The 16,499-nt window shown below is 50.7% G+C and overlaps 2 long non-coding RNA genes across 3 annotated transcripts; one reads left to right on the forward strand and one right to left on the reverse strand.

Annotated features, from left to right (window-relative positions):
• The first annotated feature begins 1,322 nt into the window (after positions 1-1,322).
• Positions 1,323-6,003, forward strand: LOC139801861 (uncharacterized). The gene is made up of 2 exons (XR_011728370.1): positions 1,323-1,411; positions 2,921-6,003. It is a non-coding gene; the product is annotated as an uncharacterized lncRNA (long non-coding RNA).
• LOC139801859 (uncharacterized) lies at positions 2,165-11,238 on the reverse strand. 2 transcript variants are annotated; one of them, XR_011728368.1, is made up of 4 exons: positions 11,018-11,238; positions 7,906-8,015; positions 3,645-3,770; positions 2,165-2,856 (listed from the first exon to the last, which is right to left on the reverse strand). It is a non-coding gene; the product is annotated as an uncharacterized lncRNA (long non-coding RNA). The 2 variants fall into 2 exon arrangements; XR_011728367.1 differs by having other exon boundaries at positions 7,906-11,223.
• Between the last annotated feature and the right edge of the window lie 5,261 nt (positions 11,239-16,499).

Here is a 16,499-nt window from a genome sequence, read left to right on the forward strand (position 1 = left end):
AATCCCCTGGGTAGGGCAGACTTCGGACTCGCGATGTTTGCCTCCCGACTGGAATCGGCGGCATCGGCCATGCCGCCCACCTCCGTAACACACCCGAGGGCTTCGGGTGGCATTTAAACAGGACAACTCCCCAGGTATGCGACTGACAGGGGGTCTTCTGCTGCATTTTCAACCTGACAGCCCCCACCCCCGCACCCCGCAGGGTGGCGGGCAGAGGGGTGCAGCCGCTGTGCCTCCTCTCGGCTTAGTGCCAGTGTTCCGTATGCATGAGAGCACTGTCACCAGCCACACCGTCTGCCCCGCAGGGGCCCAACCCCCGAATGCCGGGTGCGGGTGGGTTTGTGCAGGACTTCCACACTTCGGGGCAGCCGCGGAAGAATCACTTCGCATTACCGCTGCTCACCGGATCCTTCCGCACCCCGCCCCGCCGCACCGGCTGCCTCCGGTCGCCAGGGGTCGCCGTCGCCCCGCGCTGCCCGCTGGCGGCGGCCCCGCCCCCCGGATACCTTTGTTCTTTGCAGCTACCGCCCCCGGGCCGCGCCGCGGGTCTCGCCCCACCGGCAGCGATGGCCCCGGCGGTGTGGGGGCAGCCCCCGGCGGGGGCGCGGGGGACGCAAATACCGTCCCGCACCGGGGACCGGCCTGCCAGGGCCGACCGCGGCCCAACAGCTCTTCCGTGGACGCGCCGTTTCCCCCTCCGGTCGCACCGGGCCGGGGTGCTCGGGTCGGGGCGTCCAGGTCGGACGCCCCCGCTGCCCGATCCCGGGGGCGGCGGGTCCCGGTCCCCGCTCTTTGAGCGGCTGCGGCGTTGGGCTGGACTCATGAAAGGGAAAACAGAGTTTGCGTTGGTGGAATGTGAATGAGGCTCTAAAGGTTACTTCTCTGCGGCTCGAGCGATGATTTCCAATTCTCTGTGTTCGCAGGAAACGGGCACCTCTGGTATAATCACCGGGTGCTGTCTGGGGCACGGTCGGAGTGTTTGGCTGGTGAGGAATATCAACAAACGAATGATCAGTAGCATGGTCAGAGTCTACAGGGGAGGAATAACAGGCAGGAAAGTCTTGCATGGCTTTGCATTCCACAATGAAAATGATCTCATTATCCTTACAGGGTCTCAGGCAGCTACTTGAAAAATACTTATTAAAAAAACATTGCAGCTCTTGGGAGAGGGTCCCCTCCAGAGAAAGGAGAAAGAAAGAACTGGAAGTGTAAAAAAACAAGAGGAGGAGGAAGGAACTACAGTAGCAAAGATAGCGAGGAACCTGCCCGGCTGCATCTCCAGCAGAAGCAGGGCCCAGGGCACACCCAGGAGGTGGCAGACCCCTCTGTACTTCCGTTGTCCACCCAGCCCCCTCCCCACTTTCCCTGGAGTCCCGGGAGGAGCTGGGCATTGAGGCAGCTGGTGGTGCAGGTGGGACCCCAGCCCACTCACACCGAAGCCTTCGGTGTTCCCCTTGCACTAGCACCAGGTTTCTCAGCTCCTCCCTGACACAGCACTGCAGGGGTGGCTGATGCCTCCTCCGCCTGGGATGGACAGACCCAGTTTCACAGCCACAAGGAGCCAGGGCCACCTGAGACCGTCCGGCCCCTGGCAGGGTCAGGAGGAACAGGCTGCCCGGGACTGCATCTGGCGGGGTTTTAAATGTGTCCAGCCCTGGGCAATGGGAACCACATGAGCATGTAACTCAGCAGAAAGCAGAGATCCTGCTGGAAGAAGGGAGGAGCAAATGAAGGGGAAGCAGCATTACTCGGGTCTGGTCATGGAACACGATGTCTGGGTGGTTCTTGCAGTTACAGCCACAAAGCTGATGGTATTTGGGTGGTGCACTGGGACAGCTACAGCAATGTTGGCTCTGTAGCCTCCTCCAGAATCAGTAGCAATGACAACAGCTGGTAGGGATGGAGAACAGGGAAGTGGAGGGGACCCAGAAACCCCAAGGAATTGGGTCAGTGGGAAAAGAATCCTGTGGTGGGGACTGCAGGCAGAAGCACCACAGCGTGGTGGGCATGGGAATGCAGAAGTACAGGCAGAAAGAGAGGATCTTCATGCTCTTCCTTTCCTTATGGTTAAGCTTACCTGAGTCTTTGGCCAAAAGGAAATTATTATACTAAGATACATAAAACATGAAAAATAGGAGAAACAAAGTTGAGACCACACATCTGCTTCTTAGAAAGCTTCATTAGCTCCACTGGTACATCTATAATCAGAGGCAAAAACCCTGTCATCGGTGCCAAGGGATTGACTGCTGAGGAAGGAAGCACTGCATTCAACTTCATGTTCAGGTGAATGCCCTTCTGACGCTGCCTGTGTCAAACACATTATTGAATTCAGCAGTAACATGGTGAAATTCCCTTGGCTGCAGGTACAGAAGATCAGGCTGTGTGATCCCTCCTGCTTTCTCTGCACCCACAGAGAGGAAGTGTGAAGAGGGGTGAGGGAACACACCATCATTTGTGTTCTGAGGTAGCAGCTCAGCATCAGCATGTCTGGGGGTGCAGCTGCCCTCCCTGGTGAGGTGTGTGTGAGCGGTGATGGACACCTGGCAGAGCTTCACGGGATGGAGCACAGAGTGGTGTTGGCTGCCACAGCTGGGGTGTGGGCTATCCTGTGGACAGGTGGGCCACCAGCAGTCCTGTGGCCCTTGTTGCTAGGGGTGGTACGTGATGGTGGCATCTCAGAAGGAAGCCTTGCAGCAAGGGTGAGAGGGTGGCCGTGCTCTCTGGGTGTGGGTGTTCTGTGTGAGGAGGCTCCGTGTACTTCCAGTTCTGCCCAACCTGACACAGAGTTTTACTTCTGCGAGGAGCAGGCTCCTGAGCTCTTCCCACAGGTGTGACTGTACTTGAGGGTAGACGTGCCTGGAAGAGGACAGGGCTGCAGTATCACAAAGCTGATCTGAACTAATCTTTTTTGTTTTTTCAGATGTTCGGTTGCTGTCCCTGATCTTGAAGGTACAAGACACAGCCAAGCAGTCTTAACCCTGCTAAAGTTCTGGGGCGTTTGTACTTTCTTACAAGATTTCACTTGTAATCCCAGCTGCTGTTGCCCTCTTCCCGCCTCAGGAGGGAGGGCTTGGGGCTGTACTAGATAAAACCAGATGTAGATGGGGAGATGGTTCTATGGAAACATTTACTCAGTGCCCAGGAGCAGCCCAAAAGGCAAACTGACTGTTAAGAATTATTAGGAAAATAATAGGAAGCAGATCACAGTTATGCCACTGAATAGATCCATAGTGGAAACTGCACTGTGATTACCATATGCAGCTCTGGTCTGCCTCTCTCCAGGAAAATAGAGTTGGAAGGGTTTCAGAGAAGCGCAACAAGGGTGATCAAATACAAAGAATATTTTCCATATGAAGAAAAAGTAGATAGCCTCTTTAGCCTGGAAAAGAAATAACTGAAGAGGATTATAAAATCAAGTTTGGCATATGGAGGTTGTCTGCAGGATGATTTCTCATTGTCCCTTCAGCATAGGAACCAGCAGCACCCCATAAATTAGCAGGTAGTGACTAAAAAGCAAAAAGCAGTTCTTTTTTAGTGTCATATGTTGTGTCAGACTGCTTCACTCAGGATATGGTGGACTCCCACCATTTATATGCATTCAAAAAGAAATGAAACATTTTAATGGGCAAAAGGAATCCACTTACATTGATTAAATGCAAGGCCTCAGTTTTGGTTCTGAAGACTCCAAGCTGTGGATCCCTGGAGGCTGTCAGAGTACTCTGGGCTGTCCTGTGGTGCCTTACACTGAGCAAGAGAGCAGATCTTGGTGACTGTCAGAGACAAGAGAGCGGCAGAGATGAGACAGTGGGTTAGACACACTTTTGGCTATGGCAGACAGTTTTCTTCCCTGCAATGCTCTGGGCTCCTTTGGAAGGACTTATGCTGACACATCCCACCCTCTTTCAGTATCCATCTGTTCTCCCTTTCTAAGCATCTATCTCCCAAAAGTCTAGCTTAAAGGTGTGCCGTGGTGGGCTAGTAACCCTGCTGTGTTGCAACACAGATGAGCTAGCACAGACCACCTGTTCCAAACGTGCTTGCTGCTTTGAGCTCTAATCTGCTTCTAGTAGTAGTTTTCCAGTAAGCTATGGGGTTACCAGATTTGTGCAAGCATAATGCTTCTCTTTTGGTCAACTGGAGGGCTGGTTTTGGCCACAGCAACTGGTGTCTGTCAGGAGATGGAACAAGAACCTGCAGCAAGCTGTGGAGAGGAAGATGGATCACAGTGGCTTCCTGGTGGGTGCAAAACTGCACTGTTATTTCTGCTGCACACAGCACTGGGCTCCCTGTCACATTTCTCATCTTCATGTGGAATTTGTCTGGGCGGCTGCCATTCCCACAAGACAACTTCAAATGAATTAAATGAATGACTGTTTTTCGTACTACAGGACACGATTCCAGGCACCCCAGTGCAGATGCACTAGCCAGATTCCAGGAATCAATCACCAGGTTGCACTGTCTCCTTCTGCAAGCTACCAGCAGAGAAACTGAAAAGTTTCTTTTGTTTTTGTTTTTGTTTTTTTTTTTTTTTTGTAGCTATACTGAAACTTCACAGTTGATTTTAAGCCTTCTAGACAGGATAATACTGGATGCAAGTTGCTGCAGATGGCTATCGACTTCAGTGTGTGCCAAGCTGCAGGGAACACCCTGTGCCATGCTGTCCTGTGACAGAGTGCTTCCCTGCACCAGCAGTGTGGCTCAGATCAGAGACCAGCTCCCTGGGATTTAGCACCAGCATCCTTGAAGATTGCCGTCCAGCAAAGAAGTGATCTGTGCAGCCACAAGGTGAAATGCACCAGGAAACAGCATCATCTTCAAAACACACAAAGGGATTATCACTGTCTGAAAACAGCCCCATGCTGCCCTCTCCTCAGGGGTGGAGACGTGCTGCCTGCTGTGGCCTCAGGGACAGAGGACTCCAGGCTGACACTTTCCCGAGTCAGGTCTGTGTGTAATTGCTTACCATGTAAACGTAACCACACATTCTTGTAGTGCAAGTGTCAGCCTGACTTCTCCCACAGCATCTACTCTCATGCTGCCATAATGCTAGGGGATGACTGCATGGTGGAACACAGGGATACACCTGAAAGATGTGTAATTACTGAAAAGCAGAGGTGTTTTGGTGCTGTAGGACCACACTGAGGCCACAGATTATTCCCAGCCTCTGGATGTTGGAGCTGCAGGCAGCATCCAGTGCTGCAGCTGAGCTCTAGTGGTGCTGGGGATGGACATCCTGTGCACGCAGTGTCAGAGTGAGGAGCATAATGGCTTCTTGTGTGACCTACACTGTCCCCAGCTCGCCCTGGCCCTTTGGCCATACCTGCCTTCTGCAACTGCTCCAGTGTATCAAACCAAGATGTGGAACTGAAGGGACACATTGCAGGTCTTAAAGCATCCAAATGGGTGCTCCTCTAGTCAAGCCCTTTCCTGCACCTCTCCCAACCACTGACACAGACAATACAAGCCAGGGAATCCAAGGTGAGCTCCCATGTCATGTTGTAAGAATTGCTTACAGATCAGCTCCTGAAGGCGAGGTGCTGGTCCTTTTGTCACTTCAAGCAGTGCCTCTCCTTATCACTGCTTCATATTCTGCTGTGCACAGCTCTATGCAGAGGTGTAGCAGCCACAAATCCTCCATCTTTCTATTATGCAGTGAGTCCCCCTACACCATTAGTTTAATGTATATTTTCCAATGCAAAAAAAGCCACTACTGATCTGCAATGAATATTCAGCCAGCATTTCCCTTTCCTCTCTCTGTTAGATCACCCAGTTTAGCATCTGAGCATGGTAATCAGCCAGACATATTAAAAGCATGGTTTTGACAAGAGAAGCTCTGCCCAACCTGATTCTGCATGGTAACCAAGAATGTAGTGAGTGGAAGGAGCATTAGCACTAGTCTGGAAATGCATCCCTATTTCTGCAGTTTGTTAGCACAATATCAAAATTATGATTCTTCATTCCTTTCTTTCATTCTGAGCTAAAGACCATCTACTGAAGACTCTTACTTCAAAAAACATCCAGGTACTTTCTAATATCAAGCAAAATGCCTGAAGAATAAATTGTTTCTATCAGAAATAAAGCATTTTAGTTCTGCCACAAGCAGAGAGATCTGTGCCTATAGGTCTCTCCAAAGGCAACTCCGTCTTTCCTGCTTTCCTCTCATTTTCTTTTGATGCACAAAGCCTGCATACTGCAGTGCTGTGATTGGATTCAGCTTTGGAGCGGTGTAATTGTAAATATTCATTGGAATCCAAGCTAGTTTTCCCAAGTCTCTCTTAAAGGCTCTGCAGCTATACAAACAGCCATGTCTCTGCATTAGCCTCACAGCCTGGAGGCTGCCTGTTCCTCCACACCCCCAAAGACTGCTCCGTCTGAGTCTGCATGGAGAGAAATCATCTTTGCAGGCCATTTTAGTCAATGCTCTGTTATTTTCTTTATTCCCTCTTTAATGTCTGTGTTGAAGAACTGGCTCTCAGACCCAGGTCCCTGTGGGGTTCCCCTCTGGTGCTTGCACGAAAAGCTCCATCCACCTTGTCTGGCGATTCCTGCCCTGGCTGTGGGTGTTTCCAGCCCTCTCTGCCTGCTGGTGCTGCTGGGGTGTCTATGTGAGCTCTCTGTGCCCTGCTACACATGACATGGTGGGATCTGCTGTATGGTACACAGTATATGCACACTCCAACCTCCTGCTGAGGACACATGATACAGGTCAGTGCTGCTCAGTACTACCATGTCTGAGGCTCTGTGGGTAGGGAGCATGCATCTGGCTGGGAACTGCACCCTGTAGGTTATGGAGGAGAAAGCATACAGCTCAACCACCAATATCAGGGGCATTCCACCTCTCCAGCTGCTGAAGGTCCATGAGTGCACTCAAACAGCAGGACGAGGGCCAAGGGCAGTAGATACCTACGGCCATGAAGGAACAGAGGTGACACCTTTCCATCAGGCAGAGCCTGGGATAGCCACTGCACAGCCAGACTACGTGTCACCAAGCTGACCTCTCTCTCCAGGTGGTCTGTGACTGATAGCCATGCCCTGCACAATCCATTTGCAAAGCAGCACATGCAAGAAACTGCACATAGCAATTGCCCTGAGAGTGGAAATGTAATCCAAAACTACTGATAGCACGTCTGTACTCCCATCTCTGCCTCATTTACTCTTCTATTACCACCATGGGTAGAATTGCAGTACTCAGGCCAAAGCCTGAGGCACAGAAGCACAGCAGCACATGTCATGCAGATGGTGTTGGTAGTGAAGTCTTCATCATCCAGGCATTGCATATGTTGCAGCACATGTTTGGGCTGCTGGGGAATCTGTGGCAAGGTAAGTAGGAAGTCAAAGGGGCAAAATGCAGCTTTATTTCCACATGCCAGTCCTTGGGTGTAGCTCAGCAAACAAGGCAGGTCCCAGTTGCGGGCAAAGCTGTGCAGATTGCTGGGTATGTCACAGCAGGAGCAGCTCAGGGGCTTTCTGCTGTGCAGTTCTCTCCCTTCTCCGAGCTCTGTTGCCTGACCCTTGTCTTCCTCCATTGGGGAGGGCCCCAGCACCAGCTTTCATCCTCTGCTTGCCCACCAGAGCACCTCATGAGTGGAGGGCACATCCCAAACTTGAGTGCTGTCACTTTGTTGAGAGAGTGACTCAGCCAGGGAACCATCTGTTGGTATCCATTAACTCTGAAGGCTCTGAAGTTGGGTGCAAGGTACCAGCAAGAATAGATTTAGGAAGTGAGCAATGCTATCATGAACCTGGAGAGGTCAATAGCCCATCTTCCACTTCTCAGTCAGGGGAACCTACAAGTACCCTGTGTTTTGTTTATTGGGCATTAAAGATTTGCCCTGAAGGAGAATCCTTGGTGCCCTGACAATCTGTGTGCTTTGTTTTACTCCCAATTAGAGAACTGTTACTAACCTGAATCTTGATGCAGGCTATGCCCATTAGTGCCTTCCTGGTCATGGAGAACAGATGGCTTTGTTCGGCCTTCCAGGAATTTCTTACATGCAGCTGGTGTTGTGATTTTCCTCAGTCATGCAGGAGAAAAAAAAACAAACAAACAACAAAACAGCCAGATCAGAAACAACAGCAGGAAACCTGTCTGGTGGAACTCACTGCCACACAAAGAGGTGGCAGCTGTGAGTGCCCTGTGAGGACAAGCTAAGTAATGAGGCTTTTATAAAGGTAACTGGTCCCAGAGTCAAAACAGCTTTGCCAAGAGCAATGGCCTGCTCCAGTAGATCTAGATCTCCTTGTGGTAGCCACCAGATTGTCCAATTTATATCCTTACCATCACAAAGGCAAGAAGCTCAAGACTATCTGCCTTCAGATAGTGAGTGAAGAAGACAGCCCTGGAGAAGGACCAACCTTCAGCTGAATGGAACAAACCTGAAGGACCATGGTGGACTGGTGGACTCAGCCTTTGCAAGTGCACAGGATCTGGCACCCAGCCTGGAGCACCAGCAGGTCCCAGGCACAAGAACACACCCATCCTTTTCTCACACAGTCCTGGTGCAGAGAATCCTTCCTGGCATGGGCTGGAAGCACAGTCCTTCCCTTCCAGCTCCATTTTCCAAAGCAGAGAGAGCTGTGTTCTGCAGAGCTCCAGCCATGATGATTTATCCAGGTCATGGTGAGGACAGCTGGTTAACTGAGGTTAACAGCTTTCTCGGTTTCATTTCAAAAAGACATTAGCATGGGGGCTGTATTAAACAATGATATGCCAGATCCTTATTCATTTACCAGGAGAGCTCGTGATCAGGTGGGGGACTTGGCTGACAGGCAGGGCTATGCTGCTAGCCTTTCCTTAAAGGGCAGGACCATAACTCATGCTCCCAGTGCTAAATTACATCTGACACTCCTTGCAGAGAGCTCCTGGTATGTGCAGCCTGCTACAGCCATCCTGGGACTGCCAGCCTGAAGCCCCCAAACCAGGGGATTTATCATCAACAGTGTCTGGCTCAAAAGAAAACAGAAAAAACAGAAAAAAGGTTGCAGCCCTTCTGTCTGGAAGAAGGATGATGGAAAGGAAACATGACAAGGGTCTATAGAACCAGAGGTATCATAGGGAGTGAGTGTTCCTGGTCTCTTCCAATAAAACAACAGAAATTTTCAGGGGACAGGTTCAAAATAAACAAAAGGAGGTGGATCTGCATGCCACATGTGGCCAAGCAGTGGAAGGTGCTGCTACAAGACATTGCAGAATTTGGATAATATCTGAGTTACAAAAACCGTTTGCCAGGTACGTATGAAAATTCCTGGAGGGCTAAAAACAAAGGAGCTCAGGAAGCCCCTTCACTGCAGAGGTGGGTGGGCATCTTGGGGCAGCATCACAGTTCCCAGGGGAAAAGAGCTGCGTCTCAGGCATGGGCATAAGCTGCTGCTGGACACAGAGCTAGGTGGACCAGAGCAGTGTTGTACCTTCATGTAACAAGATTTGATGTTCAGTACTGTAACTGAGAGTTTTGCAAGAGAAAATTTAGGGCTGTACTGTTTGATCTGCTACTTGCACATGAAACCCAAGCAGCTGGGCTTAGCAGAGCCATGGATGGAGGGATAGGAAGGGAGTAAGACAGACAATATAATAAGAAGAAGCAGGGTGATTCCTGCCCTGCCATGCTGTCTGTGCACGGATCAGTACATGGTCACCTGTACACACATGCAGAACAAAACACTGGCATGCACTGACACACTGGCTGATGCATTTGTCCTCCCTGCACAGGGACAAAGGCACAAATCCCTGCACACATCCCTCACTAGTGAGCGATTAGAAAAATGAGCTCACAGCATGCATTGCAGCCCACAGACTGTGCTTTCTCTTTACACAAACACAACAATGGATGACTTGGCAGTAAATGGAACAATACCTTGTTTTCCTTCAAATGCAATTAACATAATTACTGCATCATATTCATATATGATTTTATATATATACATATATATTTGTTCCTGTATGTTCATATTCATATGATCATATTCATCATTACCAGATTAAACGAGACAAAATGCTTCTAATTTGAGTAATAAGGGACACCCTTCTCCCTCACTTCACTGGTTGTAAACGCTGCCCTCTGAGCTGCTGCTCAGGCAAACCAGCTCTGCTGAGCTCATTCTTCCTCACAGCATGCTGGTACCTAATACTTCATTAGTGAGAGTACCTGGTTTAGCCTTCCAGACCACTTAAAATATTCAACTATCAAGTTGCAAAAACAGACATAATTTTTCTGTCATGGGGTGCTCAAAGAGATTAGGAATGGGTATTTGGAGGACAGACACAGGTTACAGACTCATTGCCTGGGTCAGCTTTCTGCCCCACTGCAGAGCACCTTGTGGTCAAAACCACTCAGGGCTGCTGGTGCCCAGGGGGACACTGGGCAGATATCCCTGCAGCTGGGGAGATGGGCAGCACACGCTCCTCTAGCCAGGGCAGGTGCTGCCTGAGCAGTGGTCTGCGTCCTGGCAGCTCCTGAGGAAGGGATGGGAGTGGGGCTGGGGCAGGTGCACACAGACCCCATACCATCTGCCCAGCAGCATGTTGCCAGGTCTGCAGGGTGATGAAGGCTCTCCCAGCTGGACTGTCTGCATTTCCTGGAGGAAAATGAGTATTTAACTCACAGCAGCCCAGCTGAAGAGGTCTGATCAAGCCTCATCTCCTGGCTCACTACACATCACCGTTACCACCACTGAGGACAGCACCGTCCTGAGAGGCATCATCTCTGCGGCCGCCCTGTTCCCTTCTCTCCAAGGTCAGCAGCAGGAGCAACATCCAGGACTTCTTGACAGCAGCCATAACCTCCCATCCAGCACAACCCCAGCACCCATTTACAGCCAGCAGAGCCATAGCTGCCCTCTCCCTGCACTCTCTCCACCTCACTGGAGTTGACAGGCTCCACTTCTATATCTTTAGCCCTTCCTTATGCTGCTATGTAAATGAGAACAGTGGATTATCACTACGGTTGTGAAGGCATTAAATAAAGTTCCCTTCCCAGCCTGGGCTGTCAAGTTAGAGTGGACTGGCATCTCTTCCTACCTGCTTCTGAGCTTCCTCCTGCAGCCAGTCACTGGCCTCCAGGTCCTGGTTGAGCTGCTGGATCCAGCTGCATTTCTGCTTCAGTTCTGCCTGCCTCTCCCTCTGCTTGGTCTGCAGTTGATAGATCCTCTGCTCTTGAGCATCCAGCTATTGACCCGCCCAGGGAAAGAAAGAAAAATGGAAAAAAAAATCAATTAATACTAAACGGCTTAACAAAACCCTGAACAGCACAGGCCTGATGCTGCTGGGGGTGGGGATTGTTGGGAGGAGACACCCCCACACACATTAGCTGCAAAAACCTGATGTTCTGGGGACAGGAAGCCAATATGGTAGGTGTGATCTGACATGCACGCCCGTGGCAGGGGGATATGTCCGACTCGGAAAGGCAGAGACTATGCCTCGCCAGCACCTGCCTCTGCTTACCTGGGGGTGTTGGGCAGGAGGAGTGAGGGAGGCCAAGAGCAATAGAACAAACCCAAAGTTATTCTAGCTAATACCTAAATAATCAGCTACTGATCCAGCTGGAGGCTCTGCACTCAGGACCCCTCTGGACATTGCCCCCTGCCCACAGCGGGAAGGGGAAGGGGAGTGCCGGCATCCTGCGAATGTCAACGAAGGAGCAATTAGCATGACAAGACTCAAGTATTGATCCACTGGTGGAGCAGCTCCCAAACCACTGACCCCAAGCCTCTGTGATGGACATCTTGGGGACACTGCAGGGTGGGCGAGAGGAGCCACAGGCAGTAGGTGCAAAGTCGAGGGCTGGGGCAAACAGATCCTGCCCTGTCCTGCCTGGGAGGCAAGAGAAAGTGCTGGCCACATGGCCCAAGAATTGATCTGCTTGGTGATCCAATTCAGCACCAAGAAATGCTCTGTGCTGCTGTCCAGGGCTGTGCCATGCTTTGCCATAGCCAAGGGTTCTACACACAGCAAAGTGACCACTGCAGGTGAAGAGGGACAGCTGAGGGTCTGAGCAGCCTCCAGCATCAGCTCCTGGAACTATGTCCTCCCAGCCCCAAGCACATTTCCACAGTAGCCCACAGCTGTCTCTGCCCACTCCTTGAGGCTGGATGAACTACCAGGGAAATTCCTGGCAGCTGGGAAAATGGCAAAGCTGGATGCTGGAGTGGCTGGAGTCTGAGGCTGCCAGGCAAAGATGAACAACAAAGAGACAACGAAGTAGTGAAGCATCCAGGGAGTGCTTGTTCTCCCAAGGAGCAGCACTGCATTTAAAACCCATGAAAGCACTTATCTCTGCTCCCCAGCTGCAGACATGCCTATGACAACATGAAGCAGCATCTGTCTGGGCCTGAGGGGTCTGGAGGATGGGCCCTGCACAAAGCAGCACTGCCTGCTGGCTCTTGCCTCCTTCCCTGCCTGCCCATCAGACAAGTCCATCTTCCCCTTGTCCCCACACAGCCCCATGGAGCGGTTTGCTTGCAGCAGGAAAGAAGGTGGCATGTTTAGGGTGAACATCCCCCACCCCCACCCCTTCTCTTCTCATTTAAGTGGAATCAATTGTGCCATTTCTGCTTTGCTTTTCAAAAGCAATTACTTTCATGTCATTTCTACAGACATTCACAGAGAGAGAGTGAGGGCTTGATCATCCCCCCTCCCATCCCCATCCTGTGGCTTCCGCAGTGGCGGTGAAGTATTAAATTAAATGAGGTGTCTATGGAGCAGCGATGGTTTCAGGTCAGAGGCACTATGGAGAGCTGTATGCTGCACTGCTCCTGTATATGTAAATGGATACATTAAAACCACTGATGTCAACTTGCAGCACTCGTCTCCTCTGCTCTGGGGTGATCAAAGCTGATTGCAGAGGCAATTACTGCAAAGGAAAAGAAAATCACAGCCTCCTGCTCATCCCTGAGCTACCGAAGTTTAATTGCTCAGTGCAGCTGAAGCTGCCTTCCCTTCTCCCTGGTGAACACACTTGTGGGAGCAGGGCACACCAGCAAGCACAGCCAGGGGTGGACAGCATTGGGGATGGGCAGTGAGAAGCACCCCCAAGCAGGACAAGACTACAACATGAAAATAACAGTGGTTAAAAGTGAATTAAACCATGACAGCAGGCAGGGCTGCATCCTAGCAAGCTTCTGGATTGATAACACAGGGAGAGCATCAGGGTAGTATAATGCATGCCCATAGGACAACCTCCCTCATCCTCTGCTCGTTGGTCTTGGATTCACAGTAAGACTTCCTCTGTCTTCTACAGGCTGTGGCTAATAAGGCTCTCAAATCCTTGTGACACAGACCAGAACCCTAATCCCTGTTTTACAGCTGAAATGACTTGAAAGAAAGCGAGATACCTCCAGTAAAACCTGTGCCCACCACCAGCTGCTGTATGCTGGGATGGTGGCTTCTGGGGAGCTGTGGGCCTGCTTGGAGGGAGTAGGCTGTGTGAGTGGGGTAGAAGCTGCTGCCTTCTCTGTAGGAGGGGAAGATACTGGGCTGGGAGCGGGACAAGCTGGGACAGAGATTGGGCACCCTGGAGAAACCCAAGTGTGAGACCTGGTCCCCATGGGTGGAAGATGCCCAGGAAAACTGCAGCAAAGGGAGGTGCCACCAGCACCAGGGTGTCACCAGGGTGTCTTGAGGGAAGGTCACCTCAGCCTTCAGGCACCTGATGCTCCTCTGTGACCTACTGAGTAGCTGGCAGCACCGCCATAGGAGTGGTGGCACTGCACTTGCTCAAGGGAACAGAGACCAACCTGGGAATTTATTTTCTGCAATAATCTAATTTAGCCTCAAATAGCTGCTGCTCTCCCTCCAGACTGGGCTGGGCCAACTGGCTCCCAGTGAAAGCTGTCCTCACCTGATGCCCTGGAGAAAAACAAATGCTGCAATGTATGGCCAGAACAAAAAACAGCAGCAATTCCCTCTGGGAGGCAGATTAATGGAAACACCTAATGATGAGGACAGTTCTGCCATCCCATGACTGCCTTGAGGAAACATAAGTCTAGCCCCAACAGGAAGTATTTACAAAACTGTAATTGCTAAGTTATTTTTTCTTCTGAATTTTTGACCTTTGAGTGTTTCACTTTTGCACTTTTCTCCCGAAGCACTGGAAAGTGAATTTTTTTTTTTTAATGCATAAACAAAGGCTGAGACTATGTTCCTGCTGCTCGATTCTACAAATGGAGCTTTGAAAAAACAACAGAAAATCATGAAACCCAGAAGTAAATCCTGTGATCTGCTCGGGCTGCAGGAACAGGGGAGCCTTGGGCAGTGGAAACCCAGGGTCCCCCATGCCTGCTGGCCCAGCTCTGCCACATGTTCTCCCCCCTTCCCGATGAATCTGTATTTGCAGCCCAAGGATGCAATTCTTTTTTTTTTATGAGCTGCTTGTCTCTTTTTGTTTAGCTGAGAGTGCTCAGAGCCCTTCCCCCAATGCCTTTTCCACTGCTGCTGCTGGTTTTATTCAATTCAACACTTGAGGGAACTGCAGATGAAATGTCTCTGAATCTAAATTGCCATCGATAGATCTAACAGCCTCCTTCCCTCTCCCCCTCCCAAACTCCCCCCAGACAGCACTCCAGCACATTGTCTCTGCTTCACTCGGATCCAGCTGCAGAATGCCAGCACCCAGACCGGACCGCCCAGGAGCTCACCCCAAACCCTCCTGTGCTGGCTGTGCCTCAGGGATGGGGGACAACTATGGGGCCCAACAGGTCCTGCTCATGGCCACCCATGGGCACGGTAGACAACCACAGCACAGGGGTTTTGCTTTTGTCCCCAGTGGTGGCATTGGCAGTATGGGTGGAGGGAAGAAATGACCCCACATGGTGCCCATGGCTCCATGGCTGCCCGACCCCTGTGCCACCAGGCTCTGCTGCCAGGAGTGTGGCATGTGGGGTGCTGGAAACGGCACTGAGTTCTTTGCTGAGGGAGATCAGTGAAACAGTGAAACCCTCTCTTTCCCTTTGAATGGCCCTTCGTTTTGTCCCGGTCAGTGTTTGGTGATTGTTCGTGCTGCCTGGAGAAGCTTTGATTGAACCTCCTCATTTTTGGCAAAGCTTTTATCTTTCCATAGGGCAAACCCTTGACCTGAGAGCATAGAAAAGTGCTCAAAAGGAAAAAATAACAAGGCAAAGAGGAAGAAGGGGTAAAAGCTGGAAGGCACAGGGGAACTGAGTGCTTGAAGGAGTCACCACCCATGGGAAGAGACTCCTGAAGCTGTGCTGCCAAGCAGGAGCTGGGACCAACAGCAGGACCTGTGGTTCCCACTGTGTCTGCTGTTGCCTAGACCTGAAACTGGACCTGGTATAGAACTCCAGTTATGGTCACACAAACACACAGATAAATGCCATCACCTTTGGTGCTGGGGAAATTAAATACTTTTTGCCTTTTGGCTGCAGAGAAAAATATGAAAATGTAGGCAAAATATTATTGAAACAATAGATATTTTTTTTCTGACCACAGAGACAGAAAGTGAAATGTCAGCTATATGAGGCACGAAATACTTCACTGATCTCAAAAGCATGGTAATCCTGAAACATAAAGACAACAGCTTAAAAATGTCAACTTTGCAATTTCAGTGTTATTTTAAGCAAAAGACTAATTGGTGTTTTTATTCCACAACTGTAAATGACACCCATTTCCACTCAGGTACTGAAAAACTTAACTGACCTCAATCCTGCTCCCCAAGTCCTTCAGGCCTCAATCCTGCTCCTTCAGGCCTATCTGAAATTAATTTGTAATGCACAGATGGTCAGTATAAAAATCTCCCTGATAACAAAAGCATATGTTGACAACAAAAGAAAAAATGGGATATAAAAATAAACATACCAAGAGGCATCATACTGACTGCATTATAGATTTTCATATTTAATTAAAAAAACCTCTGCCTTTGGGTATCTGTCACACGAACAGAACCCTGCTGCGGAACCCGCAGGCTGTCTGGAGTTTGCAGCAGAGTCAGTCACTGCTGTGGATGCTGATGGAGCAGTGGCTGTGCCCGGGCAGCAGGGGGGAGCTGGAGGAACCCGGGAGCTGCAGAGCACAGTCCTACAGACAGTGGGGCACACACCTGCCCCCATTGTTCTCTTAAAGCAGGGAAACTGAGGCACAGAAAGGCTGTGCCCACACTGGGGCTCAGCGTAGCCTGGTGCAATGGCACTTGACATGCTGTGGCACTGCACTCTCCCACTCCTGTCACCCTCTTCTACTGGGCTGGCCTGGTGGAGCCAAGGGCTTCCACTGAACTGTAGGAGGGATGAGCCCACTGAGGTGTCAGCACAGCTGGGGGAAGCAGACACCTCTCCCTCAGGCAGGACCTGCTGGATGGGGATGCAAGGAGAGGTTTGTGGGGCTGTGCCAGCAGGAACCAGCTTCTGCAAAGCAAGTCTGGGCTGAAGACCACAACACAAGAGGAAGCCAAGCACAGGAATTATAAGCAGGAAGAAAGCTACAGGTGTCCACAGGAATCTGGCTGGTCATCCAAAAGGAGAGCTCACTCTTCACAAGAGGTCTTCTGCCG

This window comes from Heliangelus exortis, chromosome 13 (assembly GCF_036169615.1).
Source record: "Heliangelus exortis chromosome 13, bHelExo1.hap1, whole genome shotgun sequence".
Classification (NCBI taxonomy): domain Eukaryota; kingdom Metazoa; phylum Chordata; class Aves; order Apodiformes; family Trochilidae; genus Heliangelus; species Heliangelus exortis.